The sequence below is a fragment of the Thunnus albacares genome, chromosome 7 (genome assembly GCF_914725855.1).
Source record: "Thunnus albacares chromosome 7, fThuAlb1.1, whole genome shotgun sequence".
NCBI lineage: Eukaryota > Metazoa > Chordata > Actinopteri > Scombriformes > Scombridae > Thunnus > Thunnus albacares.
The window spans coordinates 10,215,998-10,233,966 of NC_058112.1; the positions used below are offsets into that span (position 1 = coordinate 10,215,998).

At 39.8% G+C, this 17,969-nt stretch overlaps 1 protein-coding gene across 2 annotated transcripts in view; it reads left to right on the top strand.

Annotated features, from left to right (window-relative positions):
• tspan9a (tetraspanin 9a) overlaps positions 1-17,969 on the top strand; it is a 166,987-nt gene that overhangs the window by 16,105 nt on the left and 132,913 nt on the right. The window contains exons 2-3 of one of the 2 annotated variants that reach the window (XM_044356987.1): positions 507-585; positions 8,521-8,577. The gene's annotated coding sequence lies outside the window, so the exon portion shown is untranslated. The remainder of the gene's footprint in view (positions 1-506; positions 586-8,520; positions 8,578-17,969) is intronic. The other variant, XM_044356986.1, reaches the window with a different exon arrangement.

Here is a 17,969-nt window from a genome sequence, read left to right on the forward strand (position 1 = left end):
GTCAGTATGTTAACATGTATGTTAAAATCACCAATTAAAACACAGGTATCATAGCTCGTGTATCATAGCTGAAAACTCTGTTAAAAAAGAGGGGACAGATAATTTGGGACATCTATGAACACTCACTGCAAGGAAGTGAGCCTGAGAATTTTTAAAAAGTAGCATTATATTCAAAGGCATGAAATGTGCCTGGGTCCACATCCTTGCCCTTCAGTGTCTCTGTAGATTGCAGCTGTCCCTCCACCCTTCTTCCTCTCTCTGGATGAGTAGGAAGAGGTGTTAGGTATTGTAATTAATGATGGCTCCACATTCTGTATTATGTAATGCTGCCATCATTAATATTATTAATAACACAATAAACAAAGTGTTATTAATAACACTTCCTGCGGTTACAACTCAAAATGCTGTGGCCTATAAGTCTGCAGCCAGCAATTATCATTTCAGCTTACAGTATGTGGCTAAAGTTGAGAATCCTGATGATATTACTCTCTTTGGTTATGTTAAAGGGAACAAAAACAAGCACCATTTGAACTGCTGTGTGAACAACTTTGACCTGAGGAAGATAACACTAAAATTCATGTGAAGGTAAGCTTAAGATTACATCAATTATGTTCCTGACTATATCACCTGTTTAAGTTATGATGTCATGATGGTTTTTGAATGTGCAAAACTAGTGGTAAATACTTAATTAATATAAGCTCTTTTAGTTTCTGATAAATTCACTACAAAGAAACCAATATGTAATTTTAATTTATTAAGATGTTTTCTGGAAAAGACTGTTATTTGGTACTTACTAATACTTAATTCCTATTATTGCAAGTATAACTTAGAGAGCCTTTCAGTCAATGCACAGCAGGCCAGCTTAATATGCAAAAAAGAAAATGAAGAAAATGTGAAATTCGTCTACAGACAAGAATATGATTCAACATAAATGCCGAACAGTGTCCGATAACAAATGAATAATAAATGAATATTTACTTGGGTTTCAATGGGACAGTTAATTTAAGGAAATCTCTCACTTCCTCATAAGCTCAACACAACTAACTACAGCTTTTGGACATACTGTATAAATCTGTGAACAATTTCTTGCTTGATTTGAAATGTTAGAGTCACACATGCCTGCAGGGTGCTGGTGTTACTGGCAGGTGTGTGATGCACACAGATGGTTGTTGTTCTTCCAGTCCTGGCCCACAGTTTGCTTGACATTTGCTGAAATGATGCAGTGTGCTTGACCCATGAACCTCTTCCCTCCTCCTGTCTTTGCTTTCTCTTCAAACACCACTGGAGGGCGGTAACAGGGACCTCTCTGCCCTTGCGCTGAGCTTGTTTGACACACGTATTCACATATTTTGAGAGATCCCGTTTAACATGCAAATCAGATAGACCCAGAGGATGCACGCTGAATAGACTGGCTTATACTCAGCTCATTCAGAGAACAGTTTTCAGGTTCACAATTGGGGCTTAAAATGGACACCAGTGAACTGTGCGAATGTACTCATTGTGGGTGTGACGACACTTGATTAAAGGTGAAAGGTGAGCTCCCTTTTAAGATCCGTATTATTCTTTTCAGAGAGAATACAAAATGGTTGCCACAGCAGGCCGTACAGGGTGGCACTGGCTTCTGCCTGAACTGTGTGAAAGTTCTGGATTAAGAATTTTTCACAGATGCTTTTCCACAAGTATTGTTCTTCTTTTAGACACTGTGGTCAGGAGTGATGTCCCATGTTTCTCACTGACCATAGTGAGCTCACTGACTGAAGCTCTCAGCTGTGAGAGTGCTGTTGGGACTGCTGGTTCAAGTTCTAACTGATACAGCCCATGTGGGATGAGACCTGCCTGCCACTGTCTGGCTTTGTCAGTATCTCGATGTAGCCCAGCAGAGAGATGCTGTATATTCTAATTTAAACATCTTTTTTGAGTTGTGTTACTTAGGTCACCTTTGATAAAGAGTTTCTTACCTGTAAGATGTAATTGTAAACAGTCTTGTATCGCACCCAAGAATCCAGACTGACTGCTGCTCTCTGTGTTTGAATTCCAAGTTGTTGGGGATTGCCCGTAAGCATGAAATTGGCTCTGAGGCAGGCAGGCCTGTCTAATAGTATATCAGAGGTATTTGATATCCAATTATAACCGTGAAGCCTGAGAGGAGATAACAATTACAGCCATGTGTGCAGTAATTTTGTGTTTTTTACAGCTAGACGGTCTCACAAAAGAGGCTCCTCTTAATATGTAAGTTGTCTCACATGGGTTTCTGTGGTAATTATACACAGAACACACACTGATTTTTCCAAAGAAATGAGTTTATACAAACAAAGTTAACTCCCTCTGTTCCCTCTGCAAGGAAGGCAACCAGTTTGGAAGTATTTTTCATGACTAAGAAGTAAAGTGTTTCTTACCATTTTTAGAAGTGACTGTATGATGTTTACATATGAGTTCACTAACCGCTTTCACAATCAAGCTGTGATAATTCTATAAACAATCAGAACTGGTGTCGTGAAAGACGCAGTGCTTTGCTGAATGGTATCCAGGTTTTGCACAATAGTTACCCTGTCAGACCCAGTTTCCACTGCTGACTGAGGTTTGTTCTGATGATGAGTCCGGCTGCTGTTAGTCACAGCCCTGGTTTATTTCTGACTAAAGGCTGCGGTTGGAGGCAACACAGAGGTTAGTAACTTTTCAACAACTGCCCTGTCCCTCCTTGGTAATCAGTGTGCTGTAATAATTTCTTAGGAGGACTTGACTCAGACTTGGCTTGGCTCATCATAACTGTTAATGTGCATATAAGTTTTCATTTTCTGCCTAGTCTTACTGTTTAATATGCATGTAATGCTGTTTGGCTGCTTCATATGCCCGCTGCCTCCATACTCATGCAGAATGTATCTCTTTATGGATGTAAGGTTTGTGTGTGTTCATCATATGTCAAATCAAAATGTAGTGAACACTGAAGCGTCATCAGTTTGTCATTGTAGCTCCAATTAAATTGTCTTTTTTTTATTCTTTAAACACAACTTCTAGTCTTCAAACAAACCTTCACATCTGTCTCCTTAAATCAAGCCTGTAAAACCGTCAGAAGCGTTGCATGTCTAAGAAAAGCCTAGCTCAACCTGTGGATGTATCTTTGGAAAGAAAAACTGAATAAACAGAATAGTTTCATCACTTGACTTTAATTCACCTTGAATAAATAAAAAAATATCTGTAGGATGGGGCTGATGAACTCTGCTGCAATACGCTGCTCTGTTACTTCACATGATGCAGAATATTTTAACAATGTGTCCTGGATGTCATGATACTGTGTCTTCATTATCTTGAGCACTTTTTTTTTGGAACAATGTAAAAAAAAAAATCCATATTGGCCATATATCCAGATACTATATATCTGTGATAAGCTATAGTTGACTGATATTGGCTCTTTCTATACAATATGTATCCTGCATATCAGTCAGCTTTTAGCCTTGACAATTTCTGCAACAAACAAACTGCAGCTGTTGTTTATTAGCTATCTTTCCACAAGAATGCTTGGATTTTTGTGTTTTTCTTATTTCAGTATTATTTTATCCAAACATGTTCTTCTCATCATGGATAATTTCTGTTTCAAATTTGATCATTTAATTTTTGTGGATTTACCCAAGATGTCATTTGTGATTAATAGTGAAAATATGCATGCCAACAATATGTAACAATATAACTGATTTTGAATTTCATCCGATATAGTGGCTAGCCACTATTTTATGACATACTGTAGATTTCTTTATTTATTTGAGCCTTCTACATAAGGACATAGCATGGGGAAACTTCCATTTTACTACTTGATAACAATAATTCAGTCAAAAAATATGATTAGTCTAATTTTGTCATCCACATAGTACAAAAGAGGGATTGTCTTCCTGTCATTTCAATAGATCAAGTCAATCAATAGATTGCAATGACAGAACATTGTCCTTACATTGTGGTGCTTTCTTATAAAATATGGACTAAATAGTATGAATTTATGCATGTGTGGTACATTTAATTTTAATCATTGAGTTTTGATCACTTTAAACATATTTACGAGCAAAGCTGTTGAGATCATTGAGTCATCAAGTTGTATTTGTATGACATTAATGCAGCATAAACTAATAATAATCTCATATTAATAACAAAGTTGGTGACAGAGAGTCAGACAGACACATTCAAAAGAGGAGAAACAATACAAACACTTTTTTTATTTCATTATGCCTGCCAAGTTTCATGTTCTTTTTCAAATACAGATGATAGTTTGTGTTATCCCATGTTAATTGGGTCAACATGTATGCTGTATTAATCACACCATTTGTATACAAATTTTGGATAAAATTAGATTAGAAGTAATGCAATGAATATTTCTGGAATGTAAACAGCTACAAACAATTCTTATCCCCATTTTTTCATAGCCTGTAAAAACAACTAATGTGCTAACAACTAATTAATTGTATCTACTACTATACGCAGATATCTACACAGTAAGTTATTTAAGAGCTGTGTGTGATCAGTAACAGCTGTGTGCTGCACTACCTTGTTGAACAAATGTCAGGTCCTGAAGGCCTTGATAGTAGTGTATAGTGTCAATGCAAGCCAATGAAATGCTGAGTGACGTACCAGCGTGAGAGAGGGCTTTTACAGTGAGAAATTCAGATGGACCAACCAGGTCACTTCAGCCTGCCTTGAGGCTGACAGGCCTGTTGTTTCTTAACTGAGGTCACAAGTGGTTTCAGGCATCAATTAGTCAATCCTCTCCAACAGCCTGACCTGCTGTGACCCCATCTTGTGTTTTTTTTTTCTTTTCTTTTTCTCCTTCTCACATACACATTGCTGTATCACACAAGCTCTGCAGCATGATCAAACAGGCCATATGTTCTGAAATATAAGTGCAGTTGCTAAAGTTACTGTTTCACTGGTTGCACTCTAGGCATCACAATCAATTACCTATAGAAAGAAAGTACCCAGTAATTGATGTAAGTTGTATGCTGCTCATGTGAGTGCTTAAAGCTGTCAAATCCTTTCAGTGATTGATCACCACCACATTTGTGTTGGTGTTTATCCAAAGCTGTGTGTGTGTCCAACCTCCTTCTCTTGGCGATGACTGTGTGTCATTAAAATGGAATGCCTTGCTACTTGGAAAAAAAGCTAACTGCTGCTTTAGTGTAAATCAGTGTTTTGTGCTTCCTTTATGGCTTTCCATCTTGTACAAAACAACACACACTCTGATTCATACTATGTCATACATATAAAAATAGCTGTGTAGTCATACTATAACTATTACATTTATGACTGTTACTTACTACATCGCATACCCCATACAGTACAGTAGCTCATCATGTGATCATCTGATCAGGATGCTTGCCTGGAAGAATATAAATAGAGTTTTATCTCCTCTGATTCAGTTTTCCTGTTTGGAATGTGGACTGCTCCCGAGGGCAAGAGGGCTGTCTGGCTCAGGCTAGCCGCACTGCAGTACTTTCTCAGGATAAAATATCAGTCCTAATAACCTCAGACGTGCAGGCCAGGGGGCATAGAGGGATTCAGGCAGAGAGGGATGCAGATAGTACAGTAGATGGGAGAAAAATAAACACAGCGGCTAGGTAAGCAGGGGGACATGCAGAGAGACATGCAGGCAGGCAGATGTCCCTTCTGCTGAATCTGTTGTGACCACAAGACTACATTGCACAATGAAGGGATATATTTACTGTAATTGTACATACTTTACCTGTAGTCAGCTAAATGGAGGACACTACTATACAGTATTTTTCTGTGATTACTGTAGATATCACCATCAAATGTATGTGTTAAAGCTGCAAGTAGTTATCATTTTGTCCGATGTCCTACAGCCCAAGATGATGTCATATAATGTCTTGTTTTGTCCAACCAACCATCCAAACTGAAGATCTTCAGTTTACTATGAAATAAGACAAAAAAAGCAGCAAATACTCACACTGGAGAAGCTGGAATCATCAAATGTTTTGTGTTTTTACTTGAAAAATTACTTAACAATTAGTATAGATTAGTTGATGATTATTTTTCTGTTTATCGACTAAACAATGAATTGACTAATTATTTCTGCTCTATAGCGTGTATGTCCACCACATAATTCAAATGAATAAATCAGCTATAAAACAGTTAGATAATAAACCAACATAACACTGAGTTCATTGCTTCTTATTTTGAGTTTTTAGATTCTTCTCATCGTTCGTTGGTATATTTGGATCGACAGACACTTTTTTCTTCCTCCAAGTAAATAGTCACAAATTCAAAATGAAAAGAAACTGGGGTATAACAGAAAAAAATACTGATATTCAGTGGCATATTCTTTTATGTTGCCTAAGCGTTGTGAAATCTTGCTGGCAGATTCCAGTGTCACAGAGAAACAGAAAAATAAAAGACTTGATGGGCAAAGCCTAAAAAAGAGGCAGGCCCCTGGGATCTAGAAGAGAGGGGAGAAAGGAGAGGCAAGGAGGGAGAGGCAATACTAAAAATACCCTGAAAGAGCTTCTCACGCTCCTGTCTTTATCACAAGCAGCTGAAACCTCAAGAGGATATCCCACAGACCTGCCTACTCTACCCATTTACAGGGAGAGCTAGGGGATCCAACTTTCACAGTGCTAGTAGTATTATGAAACCAGTCCAACTTCACAGCTCCATGTCAAACTGTTCGGATGTTACTTTAAATATTCAGCAATAATTATTAAAGGTGCAACTGAGAGTTAAGTATTGACATCAGTGTGACTGTTCAGATATGTGATTTGCAAATGGTGTAATTATAGCAAGCTTTTACATGACCCACAGTGAACCTAAAGTTGAGATGCTCAGCAGACAAACTTTCAGGGTCGTTCTTAACACATTACACATTTTAGTATGAATGCCAAACTTATATCAAGTGAACATTTACAGTACACAACCCTAAGGGCAAGTTTTTCCTCCTTGTTCTTATTATCTGAAGTGGCTGTTTCAGAAGTTTGACTCAAGACTTGCTTTCCTTTGATGGTTCAATCCTCAATGTCGGGTATCCACAGTAGTGTATTAATTCAGTAGCAAGGATGACTTTTAAAACAAAGAAATATCAGTGTTGTGGTGTGAGAGTTTGTTCACTTGAGCAGTAATTCAGATCTTGTATCAGTTCTGCCTTGCAGCCCTTAATGAATCAGCTAATAGATTGTAGATAAGATGTTCTTTTCAGAGGTCTGTTAAGTGCTGGCTCCAAAAACAAAAGCAGTGTGAGTGTTATGCCCCCTTTGTTCTTTGAGAAAAAGAACATTTTTATTGCTGATGGAAGACTGAAAATGTAGAAAGGAAATGTCAGCCACAAGCTTATAGTTTTGAAGCCACAACAAAAAATTGAATCTAATGACTTGTTGACTTTGCATTTGGCTGAAGCAAGGGGGAAACTGAGTAAATAAATGCCACGTCTCCATCTAACATTTGCTCATTCTTTCCAATTTTGTCTTTCATCATATGCTTCCCTTCTGCCCTATTCTGCTTCCTCTTTATTTGTTCCACAATTGCTTCCAGTCATCTGTCTTACAGCAGAACCAGACATTAAAATGTTAAGTGAAGCACCTACCCTGGCTTTGTTGTGGTACGCCTGTCTGAGCAGAAATTCAATGAGTACGGCAAGTGGAAAGCTACAGGTTGTAGACACACTCTGCCGCTTCAGGGGCCACTGGCTCTGGTGTAGGATTATTTTACATCATGTGGAAGAGACAGATCCACAAGAAAACAGACTGGGTGGCTGTCTGGTGCGGAGCCTGTCACAGCAGACGGTAGCCTGTGGTCTGTGGTTTAGTCTGAGCTCGTAGGACCGATTCTGGTGTCGCCTGCACTGTCAACCTGCGCTCATTATAGGTCATGTAATGTATGAAACACATTGTCATTTACTCATCTTAGCATGCCTAAAAGCATGCCTAAAATTGTTGTCTGTGACTATGATTATCAGGCAGTTGGACTATTTGATCTTGTGACAGTTAGTTATTTCCATAGTAGTCATAAATAGCATCTGTTGGATACTTGGGAAGTGCTATGGCCTGGACTATATTTTTCCTCCATGTTCAGTGCATCACCAGTGGCTCAAATTTGCCTCCATGCTAAATTGGTGATCAGTAGTAATGGCCCTGCCTCATGAGGAAGGAGGTTGTGTATGGTCATCTGGCTTCATATGTCATTTCTATATATTATTGTAGCATTGCGTTTAATGTACATGTTTTAATGGGAATTAAAGTGTATGCATGCTCACACAAATATCCATATCAACCACCTACAGCTGTGCTGGTGTCAGGGCTGCTGTTGTGTTGTATAGTATTCAATATTCCTCCCTGCTGCTCAGTCATTCACAAGGCCACATAACTGTGTATAACTGTCATGTAGCTCTGCCATTTCTCCAAACATCTACCTTTTTAACACCCCGCTTTTTAGCCTTGTGTGTGATTATCGCTCCATGAATTTTTCCAATTAGAAGTTGATGTAATCAGAGGAGTCATTCTCAGTCCTTGTTTTTCTTCCTCTGTTTGACAGGCTGTCACAGGCGAGCCGGGGAACCCACTGCCTCTGTTTCCAACCACATCTGAGCTGGTGAGAAATTACGCCATGTTCCACTCTGCCTGGTTTTTAGTTCCAGCCCCTGGATGACTTAATTCTGTCTTTAACCTATCACACTGTAATCACTGCTTAAGCATTTGTTTGTTTGCAAAAGGCTCCTCTCACTTTGTGTGAATGAACCTTTTCCTTTCGGTTGCTTAATTTGAAGATAAGAATGAATGTGCTCATGAATATAGTTAAAGTCAAGAATTTCAGGAAATGAAGATGTAATGAAGGAATGAGGCAGAAACAGCCAAGTCACACAGTTTAGTTCTCTTGTAGTAGAACGTTGTGGTAATTTCCCAGTTCGCTCTAGAGTGTTGTAATAGAATAGACAATCGACCTTCCAGGAAGCACGCTCCTGGGACTAAATTACAGATTGTTCAGGGCTGACTTGCTGCTCTGGTATGGGCTTCCTGTCCACCTACTTCCAAACCTTGGAGTGGGTGTCTACAGGAAATAGCCCCTTACGCATGCACACACACACACATGCTCACACACAATTTTAGGGACATAACCTCCATGACCTCCAGCATTGCCATTACCAGCAATTGGTTAAAGGCATTAATTATTTCGGACCATAAGGACTGCAGACACACATGGAAAAGCAGTCAGAATTCTCCTGTGTGGTAAATAAGTGTCAGAAAGAATAACAAGTGCCAGGAGTCATTGACTACCTACCTATGATTGGTTGTGAAAATACATTTTTCTTCTCCAATTTCCCTCCCGATAATGCTGTTCCCAAGCACAGTGTCTTTGCATCACTAATATTTCTGCTTGCTTATGAATGTTTCAAAGTTTTTGGACTAAGTGTTAATCTCTTGCATGAAATGTGCAAATATAATATTGCATGGACTGTCAGTTACATCTATATATCTGTATATCTGACACAGCTGTTTGAATAATGAACTGCTATTACACTGCTTCTATCTGAAGATCAGAAACCTCTGTTTTGTACACAGTGCAGTCATGCCTTATTAAGATCTCTGGCCATTGTTCAGTTCAGCTGTAAGTTATATTGTGCTTGCAGAGGCACATACTTGAGTATGTTTGGAAGCACACGTCAGCAATATGGCTAGAAAACCGCGGGATAGAGAGTGTTGATCCCGCCAAGCAGCAGTCATTTTATGTGTTGTCTGCCACAGATCAGGCCTTGAACTTCAGTGGAGAAAGCCTCGGGTTAAAAACAAACACGACTGCTTCATAACATTAGCGGGTAAGAATCAACAGTGTGGCTCATGTCTGAACTTCAAGAGCTAGAGGACATTCAGACAACAGTAGTAAGAGTAGTTTATTTAATTTCATGGCAGTGATGCAAGCAACAAGAGCCCATTCATTTATGTATATGAGCGATCAAAGGGAAAATTCCAAGTAGATTATAGCAAACACAGGGTAACATTTTGCAACACTTAATCAGAGAGGTATTGATTGTCATTTTTGAGGCCTGAGTTTGTGATGGTGTTGTATTGGATTGTAAAGTGTGTTTTTGTTAGTTAGTATTTTCAGGAGCGCTCCAGCAATTTTACACATCAAGTTCAGTACACCCACCATGAGGAGTATCACTCAGCCTGTGAAAACAGTTGTACAATATAATATCAGTGGCTCTGAAAAAATAACTCTGATATCACAGTGATGTCATCAGGGCTGCATTATGGGAAATTTAGGATCCAGTGTTTTTGGAGCGTGGCTCACACTAGGCACTAAAAGTCAGGATATCTCGGCCTCTCTCACATGTTTTCAGATTTTTTTTTTTTTTAAATCTCTTTGGAGTCCCCCAACTTTTTTAAAAATGTATTCCAAATCACTGTAATGCCCATTAAAAGTTATAATACAGTCCAGTACAACATTGAAGTACAACAACTCTAGAATATACAACCTAAAATTTAGTCAACATACACATAACTAAAGTAGTCTACTCAGCAGTCACTGAACATCTCAGTACGATGTAGAATTTACTGCAGCACTGTTGCATAGCCTTACATTGAACAGGTGCTTCTAGTTTTCTGGATACTCGGTGCATATTCAGAGGGGAAATAACATAAGTTTCTAACCTCTTTCATGCTTCAATCCTGGCTGAATTGAGGTGTGCTAACATGAATAAGGAAACACTCTGGATCATGACTATCCATGTAAAACAGCTACTACCAGGTGCCAGCAAGCACAGTGAGAAAGCAGGCTGCTGCTCTCCATTCTGGGTCACGCTGTTCAGAATGAAGTACCTTGTCAGCAGTAAGCAGCAGTGAAGCATTGAGGGTCCTTTGCTCCAAAAACTTTGTGTTCCTTAAATCTTCTGAGCTCTGTTCAAACACTTATAATCAGGCTCAGTGGCTTCAGCTGTAGATTGTCAGTGACGGTAGTGGACAGTGTAGTGTGGCAGTGACCTCTGGCAGGAGCTGTGGGTTCTGCAGTCAGTATCATAACATCTGCCTATGTCCAAACGTATGTAACCAAATGTAACTTGTAAAAACAAGTTGGGGTCAATTGTGGCATTGTTGCAGAAGTGTTTACAGTTTTGAGCTGTTTCTGAGAGAGGCCTGAAGACAAGACACATCATTGATCCATACAGCTGACTAAAACTTCATACTGCCACTGCAACTTTAGAATGTTATTCTTTTCTATTTCAATTCAATGGCAGTAACATCTGGGTCCTCAGTCAGCTCTGAGCAATAAAGGAAATCGTCCATGGAGACTGGTTGGTCTGGACATGCCTTTTCTGCTGGGGGAAAGGGAAATTAATAGCCCAAGGTTGTCGCTATAAATCCCTGTGAGGCAGAGTAGATGCTTAGCTTCAGAAGAGGGTTTTTTTTGTAATGCTCATTCGCTTTGCTTTTTAAATTCTGCTCACCGTTTTCTTCTGTAGAGCAGTGCAACAAGGACAAGAGGTATTGGTCTGGTTTTTACATTCTAGTAGAATTCCTTCACTCTGCTGTTTAGATTGGCTCGATAAGGGAAATCCTTGTTAACTTATTCTGCCAATTCAATGATTTACTGAAAATACCTCTAATACTTCAGTTGGAATGTGTACATGTTCAATTATGTAATATATATTTGTGTGCACACGTGTTTATACTGCTAGTCGGTGTGATATTGTGCTCGTTTTTGTGTGAGTGTCCTTATGCAACACTTGCTTCTGCTCTGCTTGCAGCTCAGGTTGCATTTTGACTTAGGAACATGCAAAATTGTCCTGATCGATTGGCAATGATTGATGATATGCTTTGTAATGAATATCTTGAGCCTGATGCCTGATACTGATCACCACCTTCCCTATAGGTTTATCATAGTTTTTTTCTACTTTCATTGTTGCTGAAGTTGACATAATGGCACTGAAGCAGACCGATTTTTAAGTCTAAAAGTGAGAAAATACATCTTAACCCGTTGAAGAACAGCTGACGCAGATTAAAACAGAGCGGAAGGCCGGAGCTGTCTGGAAAAAGCTCCCAAAGTGCCGTCAGTGTTCATTATTGCTGGTATTCCCTTTAATCACAATGAATGAGTTATTCATTTTATTTGACTTTTTTTTTTCTCCGAATATTTTTTATTCTGTAACATCAGTTGCTTCTAGTCTTTTCACTGTCACTGGCACCGGTATGGACATCCTCTGGCTTTCAGTTTGAAGAGTAAAAGGCTCAGCTGAAATGAAAAGCATTGAGTGGTTTCAGGCAGCACCACTCAGTACACACACCGTAAACCCTGACTGAGGACAGGGGGGAGTGGGAGAAGGGGAGGATGAAGAAAGTGGAGGTTGAAGGACAGGGAAAAGGGCACTGTATTTCACAGCCCCAGTTATGTTCTTTCTGTAAAAACATCAAGGCTTTGCTTCACAGCACGGCTCCCCTGCCTCTGTGTTTGATGGCTGTGTTAGCAGGACCACAACACAACACCCTTGCTTCAGCAGGGTCAAATGGGCTCAAAGAGGATCCTGGCTTTTAATCAAACTATATGGGATGCTGCTGAATGTTGACTTGGCTTTATAAAACAGTGCTTTTTGTTTTGTTTTACAAAAGATAAATTTCTATGTCACAAAGCCTATTTGCACCGATCATGTTCCAGTATCAAAAGTGTGAACAATGTTTGTAAAATGCATTTATGACACATTGTTTTGGTTAAGTTCTTCATCTTAGTTAATCTGACATAGTTACCACATCTTTTTTGTGAAATCAAGGACTTCCTTCGATTCATCGAGAATAGCAAATTTAAGTTTTTTATCTGCACATAAAGCTCACTTGTCCTAAATAATTCCTCCAAAAATTATAAGGACATCTCAAAGTTTGTGGATGGTATGATGATACTTCTTTGACTGTGTCTGGTTTTGGGACACCAAGAACTCAAACTGGGTCAAAGGAAGATTTCTTTCCACTGTTAACTTTTTCCTAATTTTAACTTCTCAGTGTCTCGTCTGCACACCTTCCCGCATCCTTGAAATATTTACAGTGGCTATCCGCCAGCAACTCTAGATGATGATATAATATATGTAAGTTATAATTCCATATCTTCAAGCGTGGCTAATGAGCTCTCAGAATGGACACAGATGAGCAGGTATTAATCTCCCACAACTGCTCAGGCTAATTTTGGTCTTATCAAATGACTGATTATCTTTCTCTTCCTCTGCAACAGAAATAGTTTGTCCTTGAAGTGCCCTCTGCTGCATTGATTCCGAATGGAGCGAGTGTTTGTGGTTATGTGGTTCAAAAACCATTTAGGGAGAGATTAAAGACCTAAAACCAGAGTGATGAAAGGAAAAAAGTATTTTAAAAAAAAGATAAATTGGGTGCATTAAAACTGAGCAAACTTTCTAGTAAAGTGTCTTTCTAATAAAGTGTCTCTTCTCGTAGATGGTTGCTACACGATGCATGCTCTCAAACTTTTTAATTAATTATTGCCTGCATGAGCTCACTGCAGCACCAGTGCTTCATTCATTCTCTGTTGAATCAACTGAGCCAAAGGTGGCATCTCTTCCAAGCTCTGCCTCTTGAAACTTTCTCTCACTGCTTGTGTGCCAGTTGTGGTTGTTCAACATTTGGGCTTGGTCTCTTGCGAGGACCTGAATAGCATATAAAATCCCCAGAGTCACTGATGAGTGACATTTTAGTGGCTAGAGGAGAGCTCTTAACAATACCTATGAGCATTTCTCTCCCGCTCTCTGTCTGTCTCTATCTCGCTGTGGTAGAGAGAAAGATAAAGACCAAGTGCAAGAGGGAGAGAGAGAGAGAGAGAGAGAGAGAGGATTAATATTCAAGCTGATTGTGTCACCAAGCCTCCTGCAAACTGCCTGTCATTGGCTCCATTGTGAGTTTTGCTAACTATGACCTAATGGCTCTACTGTGTAGTACTGTGTGTGTCTCAACTTGTGATTAAACCCATTCATTTTAAAGCTGCTACATAACATAACATAACATAACATAACATAACATAACATAACATAACATAACATAACATAACATAACATAACATAACATAACATAACATAACATAACATAACATAACATAACATAACATAACATAACATAACATAACATAACATAACATAACATAACATATAAATAATTCTTGATTTGGGTTGCAGTATATTATCAATGACATGAGCTTCCTTCAGGCTGACAGCAGACAGGCTGCAGTAGAAATCATCCACAACTTTCATGCTATAAGACTCCACCCAGACAAGTGGGGAAATGGCCATATGAGTGACAGTCAAAGAATCAAGAAAATTACTGCTCTGAATCATCTGACAATTCACAATGAGTTTCCCTCAAATCAGCACTCCCATTCTAACATAATTATGACCATATTCTCCAGTAGTTTTTGATAATAACAGGGCTGCAAGCTGAGTTGAGGAGACAGCCGTTCAACCAGAGCACCATGACAACCTTATCACATATTCTGTGATGGCCAGCTTGACGTGTACCAGCTAAAGGACCATTTAAGAGGGCCAATCTGAATATACTGTAGATGTGACCATTCTAATAATCCCAGGTGCTTAGTTGAGAGTAATACCTTTTACTGTACTCTCTCTATGGTGGGTATTATGTGGTACCTATATGTCAACTGGGTTTTATGAGATAAGAATCAGTTCATGGCATATAACTAATGATTTGACTTTAATATTAAGCCATATTAACAATGCTGATGATGAAGGAACAACAGCACTGATGAAATTTACCTTGCCTTGTGCGCCATCTAGTGAGCTTTGAGGAATATAACACAAGTGATTTTTTTTTTCTTACCATAACTAATGGCCCATGTGCAGTGTGTACCACTTTTCATCCTGTTGTGTATACATTTTGCATACATGATTACTGTATATTATAGATGCAGTTTTTCCAAACATCCCCCCATGTTGCTGATTGAACAAGCAGCCATTTCTCATATTCTCATAGGCACAATTTTGAAGGTAAAACAGCTTGCAAAGTTTGCTAAAGAAACTCTTATCTGTGCTCTGAAGAAATTCGATTTAAGATGTTATCCAAGCCTCAAGGCTCTTAAGTTGTTTAAAAATATCAAGTAATGCACTCTGCACCAAACCTCTAACTTCATTAAACAGCACCAGGGAGAGGTTACACTTTGATGCCCACACTAAATAGAGCGGTTCTAAGTTCTGTCAAGGTTTTGTGGTGGGTCTAACCCACAGAATCAATAGTGTTCAAATTGAAAATTTCTAAAGGTATCTAAGGAGAGAGAGAGAGGCGGAGAGGGGGAGGGAAAGAAAAAAGGGAGAGAGAGAGAGAGTGAGGGGTGGAGAGAGTGAGGGAGGGAGAGAGAGAGAGAGAGGGAGAAAGAGAGATTGTTCACCAGTGGATAATTGGAAAGTAGGGAGTCTGAGACTGCAGTTCACATGGTGCTGAAACAGGCTGTTCCCAGTGGCTATTTATCCATATCACCTGAGAGGTGCTAGACCAGTGTCACTGACAATCAATTTTCTGATAAAATTACTTCAAGAACAAATAATCTCTCATTCATGGCCTGCTGTCATGATCTCTGTGTTCTTGTTGACACCACCAGAGGTCAGTGTGACCCTGAAATGTGCAAATGAGGGAGTGAAGCTTTCATGTACTGTTTGGATGGGTAGGAAAGGAGTTTGCAGCATGCTTCATAGTCATGTCTGCAGAAAGACTGCATGGTGCAAAAGCTTTGGGTGTTTTCTTGCTTGAAAAAGAACCTTCTATTTTTTCTCCTCTTGCTCACTTTCTTTATCTGCTCCTTCCATTGCATTTCAACCTGGGATGGGTTCAACCTGTTTATGCAATTTGCATAAGCTGGCTTCAGAAATCTGTGCTTACCCCTGTGTATTGCTCAGTCAGACTGAGCTGGCTGTTCAAAAGGAATAGCTAATGACTCCATTGCCCTCGTTGACGCACGTCAGTCTATTTCAAGCTCAACGACTAACACTCTCATACATGGCCAAGTAAGAACTGATGATCTGCGAGCTGGATCGTCAGCCAGCCACTCAGTTAGTCAGGAGAGGGTTTTTCAACAGGGCAGGGCACTTTATCCTCATGCCTCGGAAACATCACCGAAGTGTATATTCTAGCCTCGTGTCACGCTGCTGACAGCACTCCACCGATGGAAGAGACGTACTGGGATATCAAACATATGATCTGACCTGATGTGGCAGCAATGGCATTTCTTCAACCCCATCCTCCTCCTCTCTGCCCATAACAGGAGCCATTCTTCAGCCCCGTCTCCTTATTGATCCCCATTTGGCTGGGTTTCATTCCTCCCTCTCCGTTACCCACCATCAGTCTCAGTCCTAAGCTCATCCACCACTGACCCCTGCTCTCAGGATGAGAGAAGCCGTAATTGGAGGGGAACGAGGTTGAAGAGGGGGATTTGAGAGTCAAGCCATAGAAGGGGCGAGAATGAGTGAGGAAGAGTGGAGATAAAAAGACAGGGGAAGTGCGAGAGAGCGATTGGGCAGCTGGGTGGAGACGATTGGCATTAACTGGACTGCTGAATGCTTGGGCAGGAAGGGCACTGCCAGCCGCAGAAGCTTGTGGCCGGCATTCACATGACTATCTGTATGCTGGGACGCAGGAGAGTAATAGAATCCCAACGTGATGTGCTGGGATGCTTGCAGAGGGGAGGGGGTGGGAGTGGGGAGTAAATTTAGCCACACAGCCGCAGGCAGGCAGCTCCACAGGGCTGGGGGGATGTTCACAGCTCTGGGGCCTTCTCTGGCTACCCCTCTCTGGTCCTCTCTACCCTTCTGGAAGAGTCATGGAGGGCAGTGCTGCAATCACAACATGAATCACCTCCTTTCCATACCTTAGCAGGCTGAATGGCCAAATGGCGAGATGTATCGCATTGCAATGTGATGGCAGTGGGGGAAGGGTGGAAGATAAGTCAGTCGCACTTTATTTTCAGGTTCTGTTAGGGTAGCATCTGTTGGCTTGCGCAGCTATTGGGTTTCAAAGGCAATAGTGCATGTGAATGAAGAGATGTTCTATGATCGAATAGATGTTTCATGATTGATATACAGATGTTTCTCTGACGTTATTCAGCCAGTTAAGCTACAGTAAAGCTATTATTTTGCCTCCGAACATGCGTGGTATTTGGCATCTTTCAATGTCAGTGGTTTTGTCCTTAAATACATCACACATTTCTCCTTCAGAGTCCTAACTGAGCCCTGCTCGCTATCCCTATCATTTCCCCTCCTTAATACCTCCCCAAGCAATATCAGGTGAAGATCAAAAAAGGGTATCGCGACTTTGAGGATCTCGTATCCAAGGCCATGTAAATCTGTCGTGGAACATCTTGAAATGATTATCTTTTCTCTTAATGGAACCATTCAGCAGTTTGACAGTTGATTATCTTTAAGCCTTTTGTCATTGAAAAAGGCCTCACACTCTCTCTAATGTTGTTATTAATAAAAGAAGTTATTATGATATGTTTGATACCTATGAGAAAATTAATCAAATATGAAGCTTTTGTTTTTATTTCTAGGAATTCAGTTTACAGAGTAACTCACCTGTTAAGATGTGGCCAAAATTTAGGTTATATCAGGTTATAGTAGTATCCAAGGTTTTTATCTATTCAAACACTGGCAAGTTAAAACATATTTTGTACAACTCCTTAAATGAGTCAAAGCATGTAACAGCAGTAAACGCAGTAAACTAAAAAAAACATAATTAGCTGAGATGTTTGCCAGTTTGTATTTTTTTTGCAATCATTTATCTTCTATCTAGGATTTAGCTTCAGTTACTTTGCCGAAAATCATGTAGCATGTGAGGTAATGATATTTCTTTTTGATTGCTCTTATGTTGGCATCTAAACAATCAAACATTCATCATCTCTAGTTATATACTCCAGCAAAAATATAACATCTGATCATAGTATTATCAGGTCCTTTGAGCCGATTACCTTTGTGTTCATACTCCATTAGTGGTTGATCA